We start from the raw sequence: 7143 nt of genomic DNA, 5'->3' as shown, positions 1-7143 counted from the left end.
ACCACTACATAGTTGTACATTCATCACCAAAATCAATCCCTGGCACCTTCATTACCACACACACAAAAATAACAATAATAATAATTAAAGTGAAAAAGCCATTAAAGTAAAAAAGAACACTGGGTGCCTTTGTCTGTTTGTTTGTTTGTTTCCTTCCCCTGTTTTTCTACTCATCCATCCATAAACTAGACCAAGGGGAGTGTCATCCTTATGGCTTTCCCAATCCCATTGTCACCCCTCATAAGCTACATTTTTATACAATTGTCTTCGAGATTCATGGGTTCTGGGTTGTAGTTTGATAGTTTCAGGTATCCACCACCAGCTACCCCAATTCATTAGAACCTAAGAAGGGTTGTCTATATTGTGCGTAAGAGTGCCCACCAGAGTGACCTCTCGGCTCCTTTTGGAATCTCTCTGCCACTGAAGCTTATTTCATTTCCTTTCACATCCCCCTTTTGGTCAAGAAGATGTTCTCCGTTCCACGATGCCAGGTCTACATTCCTCCCCGGGAGTCATATTCCACGTTGCCAGGGAGATTCACTCCCCTGGGTGTCTGATCCCACGTAGGGGGGAGGGCAGTGATTTCACCTTTCAAGTTGGCTTAGCTAGAGAGACAGGGCCACATCTGAGCAACAAAGAGGCATTCGGGAGGAGGCTCTTAGGCACAACCATAGGGAGGCCTAGCCTCTCCTTTGCAGCAACAGTCTTCCCAAGGGCAAATCCTGTGGTAGAGGGCTCAACCCATCAAACCACCAGTCCCCTATGTCTGCGGGCATGTTAGCAACCCTCGTGGTGGGGCATTGCCTTGTGATCTTTTAAATCTCACCTGAAATGTCTGACATAGGCACATTACAACTACAGTGAAAACAGAGAAGATGAAGTGGGTGTTTGCTAATATTAGTTGATCAGTGCCATTATGCTTCCATCAAATTCAATAAAACCGTCATCAACCTGGACACCATAGAGTTCAAAACAAGTGATATTCTCCACAAATCATCACAGATACCACAGGCTGCCCAGTCACCTACTGACTCCATCTTACAGAACTTGTGACAGAGGCTGAAAACAAAACAAAACAAAACAAAACAAATAGCTGCTGATTGGTGGGAGTGTCAGCTCTGCTCTCAGTTTGGAGTCTGGCTTCAGGCATTCACGATACCATGTGGCATATATTTCATGGCATTATCTTAAATATACTGGACTCTCCTCCAGAAAGCTCCCTCTAGCTGGTTTCCTATAACCTTCCATCTCCATGGGTATGCTTAACTTTTGGGTTACCCAGCCTAAGTTTATAAAAGCTCCCCCACATCCACTGCTGCCCATGTGATTCAGTGGCTGCCACACCCAGGCCAAGCCCATAGCACCAGCTCCTGCCCCAGTGGTGTCCCCTGGGCCTGTCTGTACTCTAAGGTGGCCTCTTCTGTACATTTGTGAAGGTGTTTCTTCAAACACTCAAGATTTTCTCTGCCAAGGTGGCTGCCTCTCTCCTCTCTCTAGGCTGGACTGCTAGACTTTGAAACAGGTTGGCCAAGCAGCGATATATTTAAAAATGTCCTGCAGGGCTTCATGAACTTACAAACTGCAAGAAAATAAAACAATATTTTAACAGGCTGTCTGGCCAACAGGGATCCTGGGACTTTTATATCAGGTCTCTGTGACTAATCTTGTCAAAACGAATGCAGGATGTAACAATATTTAGCCAGGGAAAACTGCTGAAAACTGCCAATGTGTGGTCCTCTGCTTATTATAATACGATTGAGAGACTGGATAATAATGATTTCTCAGGTTATTATGTTGGGATTGGGTTTGGGGAGGAGATGGCATTTCAGAGACCATTTTACCTTACACATCACAATTCCTGATGCATCCCAAGAAAAATTCCATCACAGGATTGACAGCAGCCTTGCCGCTGGGCTGCGCATATGCTGAAGTCTTTCAGGTTGGAAAAGGTGAGTGGGGTTCTCCAAAAGAACACATTGTTTTTTATTCTTGTAGCCATGGGGTAGGCAACTTCTGCACCATGTGCTAAGGTTCTGAGCCTTCTTCCTAAAGCCTAGAAATGGGAGGAAGAGCAGGGAGTGACTGTTCCCTGCCCCTGGAAGCCAGCAGTACCTCCTCCAATTGGAGGAAGGTGCACAAGTCATCCCTGACTCTTGGGGCTGGTGGCCACTCTTCAGTGTGATTACCACAGGGGACAGCAATTGGTCCATGAGACCAAGTAAATCAGACTGAAAATTCTATTTGGCCAAGCATTCTCTGCCCTCCTTTTTCGTTCTCTGTTTCTTTTCTTCTCATAACCTGAATGCACATATGTGCACACACACACACACACACACACACACACATCCATATACACACATGATCATGCAAATGCATCACATATATCCTTGGGGACAATGGCTGAGACTGACATGAGTGCAGTCAAGTGTACAGAGCAGAGAAGGGGGGAGAAGAGACTTTGGGTTGTGTCTACAAAGACAATCTGCTGGGTTGGCCCAAGTCAACCAGGGATCTGGATCAGGAAAGGTATTAGAATCCCGGCTCCACCACTTGCCAGCTCGGCACTGTTGGGCTGCTCATCTGATCTGAGGCCCAGTTTCATTTTCTCTAAAATAAGGATAACACCATCTAGTCACAGGATTTCTTTCTTTCTTTTTTCTTTTTTACGATTAAATGAGATAATACATGCTAAAGCTCTTTATAAATTGCAGCACCTTGAAGAATCTTATAGGAGCCTGCGGCACAAGGAAAAGGGAAAATGGGTACCCCATCTACTAAGCAAACAGCAACAACCTGTCTTTATTTAAAATTTTGATATTTTGTTCATTGTAGATTTTTTGTATTAATTTTGATTATTTTTAATGTTGCATTAAAACATTATTTCACTTTATTAGTGAGTTCTTTGGCATTCCTTTAAATTTTGCACCCGAGTTGAGTGCCTCCATTTCCTCACCCTAACACCAGCCCTGGGAAACTGTAAATTAGTTTACTTATTATTACAATGTTTGGTTTCAGTAGATTTTCTGTGTAGTCTTAGCCAAGCCACTTTATCTTTCCTCCCCACTTGCCAATCTTTAAAATAATAAACTATTATAAAGGGTATTAAAGGGAAAAGGAAGAAAACCCTTGCTGTCAAGGACCTCACAATCTGGTTGGGAAGCTAAATTGACACAGTCTGTGGAGAGTTTGAGCTCCTGAGTCATACATGTGATGCAAACTGTTCTTAGGAATTCTGTAGGAACTCAGAATGAAAGGAAGACTTCTGGGAGCCAGGATCCCTCTCTGATGGGTTCATCAAGGCGAAGTTGAAGTGAAATAAAATTTGGACTAACACACAAAATAGGAACGGTGTTTTCAACAAGGAGCATTGCACAAGGTGGCACAGCATGAACCCCCTGCCTCTCCCTGGGTTCTCCTGGGGCTCTGGTTCATGAGGTTTACTTCAGTTCCAGGAACTCTGGATATACAAAGCCTATGTTCTCAAAGCTTGTCTCTCTAGAAAATGGGGTTCCACTTCCCCCAACTGTTGCTAGTAGAAAACCCACAGAAGTTGTGATGTTTTTCAGCCATTCTGGCACATGATCTTAAAATGGGTCTTATTGGTACTATAAGGTTGGAATCAATCACAAAGAGAGAAAAAAATGTGTCCTGAAGATATCAAAGGTCAAAGGAACTCGAGCTAAAGGGGCCAGACAAGACTATTTTCTAACCCTCCTAGAAGGGGCACCACTCGAGGGGGGAAATGGTGAGACAGTCGAACTATAATAAAGGTCAGAGAACAAGTCTATGGGGGTCAATATTCTTTTGCCCAATAAAAACTTAGGTCATTAACCATGGCCTGGGTGTTCTGAGCTGAAAATGACTCATACAAAAGTCCCCCAGACCAAAAACACACAGACATCAGATGTGAAACAGGGCTCCTGTTGCTTCCCCCCAGTGGGAACTTCAGGTCCTCGGTGGCTTGCTTAGTCACGGCCTTCTCACTTGGGAAGCTCTGGGAATCCTCCTGCTGCCTTGCGGACCTCAGACTGAACATCTCCAGGAACGGGGCCTCCGTGGCCCACGCTGTCTTGAGATCCAGGAAGCCTTATGCCCTGGCTGAGCTGCCAAAGTGGCCTTACACGTCAACTCATCCCGGCTTTCCCTGACAATCCAGATGGCCAGTCCTCATCCTACCCCTCGGCTTCCTGTCCCTAATCCCAAGGTTGAAGAGCACAGTGCTAAGTCTCAAGATGGGGTTAAAATAAAGAGTAATTAAAGTCGCAGTGTAGCGCAAGTCTTGTTGAAATTCCACAGGAATGTGGTTCCAGCCCAACCCTCTAGGTCCTGGCTGTGAGTGTTCATTTAAGTTTCTTTATTTGGAAAATAGAGACAAGGCAGGGCTCTTTCAAGCTTACTGGAGAGTTGTGCAGAGTCCTGAGATAAAGCAGTGGTGAGACTTACCAAAGCCACAGCCTGCATACGTATGTATATATTTGTGTACACACACACATTTACACGCAAGCCTCTCCTATCTCCTGTTCCACCTTTGCCAGGTGCAGCAAATCATGAGTCTACAGTCAGAGACAAGCAGCAAAGACCTCCATCAGCCACCCGGTTCTCTCAAAGGGGAGCTGCCTTCCCACTCTTCTCCCCTTTTGGGAGTACTCCTGTAATGGGTGATCCTACATGTATTTCAATACTTAGGCATCCACCTCCAGATCAGACAATTGCTTATTACTTTTATTTGCTCTCTTGTTACTCAGAACCACCAAGAAACTGCAGGAGTCTTTTGGCTGCCGAGAGGAGAACTGAAGTTCAAATCTGTGTTTATTCTGTCTGGGAGATTTACTGTACCCCAGGTCAAAGAGTGCTCCCTAGGAAGTAATCAGAGACAGGGGAATAGAGTCAGCCTAAAACCCTGATGACCTTAGATGGAAGGAAAGGGCAGGAGACAGCATCAGTGGAGTCATAGCAAACAAGCCCTGAGTGATTTCCCAGGAGCAGGAAGGAGACAACCAGAAACCCAACGCAGCAGAGTCTGGGCAGCCAGGCCTGTCCATAGTCCATTCATCAGAATGAAAACAGCCAGGTGGAGTGTCCTGAGACCTGGTACTTCAGGAACTGCCTGATCACGACCAACAGAACCAGCAGGACACAGTGACAAGTCCAGAACCTTGGGACTCCTGGTTTTCACTTTTCACTGTGTCTCCCTCCACCTCCAGCTTTCTCTGCTCCCAAACTAACAGAAATGACTCCCTGAAACGTCCTTCATGTGGTCCTTATTCTGCCTTCTAAGGCTCCCCAGTGGTAAAGTTATCCTGTTTGCCGCACAGGAGTCCCTTGTAGGGTTGAAGACATTCCTGCCAGCGCCTTCTCTTCTCTGACAGGGCTCCATTTCCTGCAATCATTTCACATATAAAAGTGTCACCATTCTGTTTACTTGCTTCTCAACACTTAATCAACCTCCCTTAAAATGAAGAATTCTGTTCTTACATCACAATTTAGAGTTTAGAAGGAAATTAATGCCAAGATAATTGATTTATCCCTTTCTGACTTTCCCCTTTTTAACACTATTTGATAATCAATAATTTCATTAGAAATTGTGAATCAATGATTTACTAATTCTATAATTCATTTTACATTAATTGACTCACATTTGTCAGTTTTCCTTCTCAACTGAAGCTATTAGGTTTCATGAAATATAATTCCTACTGGTAAGTCAAGATAAGTAATTGTTTTCTTTTAATGAACTTCTGATAGAAATTGGCTATTAGCTGAAACAGGTAGTAAAAAAGGGAGATTTTTCTCTCTATGTCTTTTTTTTTTTATGATGACCATTATGAACTTATGGATTTCCCCCATTGTAGAGATGAAGATGAAGCTCAGAGATAGTTTATTTCCCTAAAGATATGCATCTAGTAAGTGGCAGAGCTGGGTCTAGGACACAGACTAGCCTAATCCCAAGACCAAGTTCTTAACCATTTTACTATACTGCTTCCCTACAGCATATGACTCTTAAAGTTTCCAAACATTGGTTTTGAAAGTACAAGTTCTTGAAATTCGCTTGTTTAAGCCTAGGCATTAACTCTTTGAGTTACTGTAGCCTTGCCAATCTCTGCCTACCTTGGGATTTAATTTGCTCTTAATCACTTACTCCTTTCCTGTTTTCAAGCTTATTCTCCTTGAAAAAGAAAATAGAATTAAAACAGAAATTGAGACTCTGCTTTTTGTTAATACTATATTTCTTTTCCAATCTGTGACCTACCCCTTTCTCTGAACAGCAAATACAACCCAAGGAACTAAAAGAACATTCAGATGAAATAAATATGCTCTTCCTTTCTCCTGTTTCCTTATCCAAATATCATCCACCAAAATTACACCAGCTGTTTTATAGATTTCCTAACCCACCGAGTTCATCCTCTCATCTCAGTTCTTTTAATTTGTTTCTTTTAAACTTGGTGTGTTTTCCCACACAGTATTATATTTGCTTCATAGAATAATATGAAGCGAGCATATTTTGCTTATTCATCCTGTCTGTTTATACTGACCCTAGAATGGACTGTCTCCCAGTTCTAGGAATAGGAAAGAGGTGGGCCTGATATTTGAATCTGAGCTTAAAGGTTGAAATAAAAGCACAAATATGAGTCACAGATAAATACATAGCTAAAAATTCATATGTTTGTGGATTAAATGAAATTCTGCTGACTAGATACAAGTACATCACTTAGAACATTGGTATTAAATAATACCTAACATTTTTTTTCTTCATTTACCTTGTGATAAGTACCACGCTAAGTCCTTTACCTGCATTATCTCATCTAAATAACCCTTTAAGATGGATATTTTATCACCTATGCTTAGATGAGAAAACCAACGCTTAGAAAGTCCAAAAAAATTACCTAAGATTAGTGAGTGGCAAAGCAAGTGTCAAAGCTTGGTTTTGCTGACACCAGAGCCCACACTTTTAATTGTTTTACTATCCCTATGGTCCTTGGAATACATAGGCCAATGTTAAAAGGTCTTTTGATAGAAACCCATTCATATGGAGTACCATCATATGTATTCTGAGAAATGGATTTCCACTTTCAGTTCCACTTTCCATAGAGTGCATTGGGGGCAGATTAATGCTTCTGCCAAAAATAACATAAAAAGTTGAATAAG

Source organism: Choloepus didactylus, chromosome 2 (assembly GCF_015220235.1).
Source record: "Choloepus didactylus isolate mChoDid1 chromosome 2, mChoDid1.pri, whole genome shotgun sequence".
Taxonomy (NCBI): Eukaryota; Metazoa; Chordata; class Mammalia; order Pilosa; family Megalonychidae; genus Choloepus; species Choloepus didactylus.
This window is presented reverse-complemented; position numbering follows the sequence as displayed.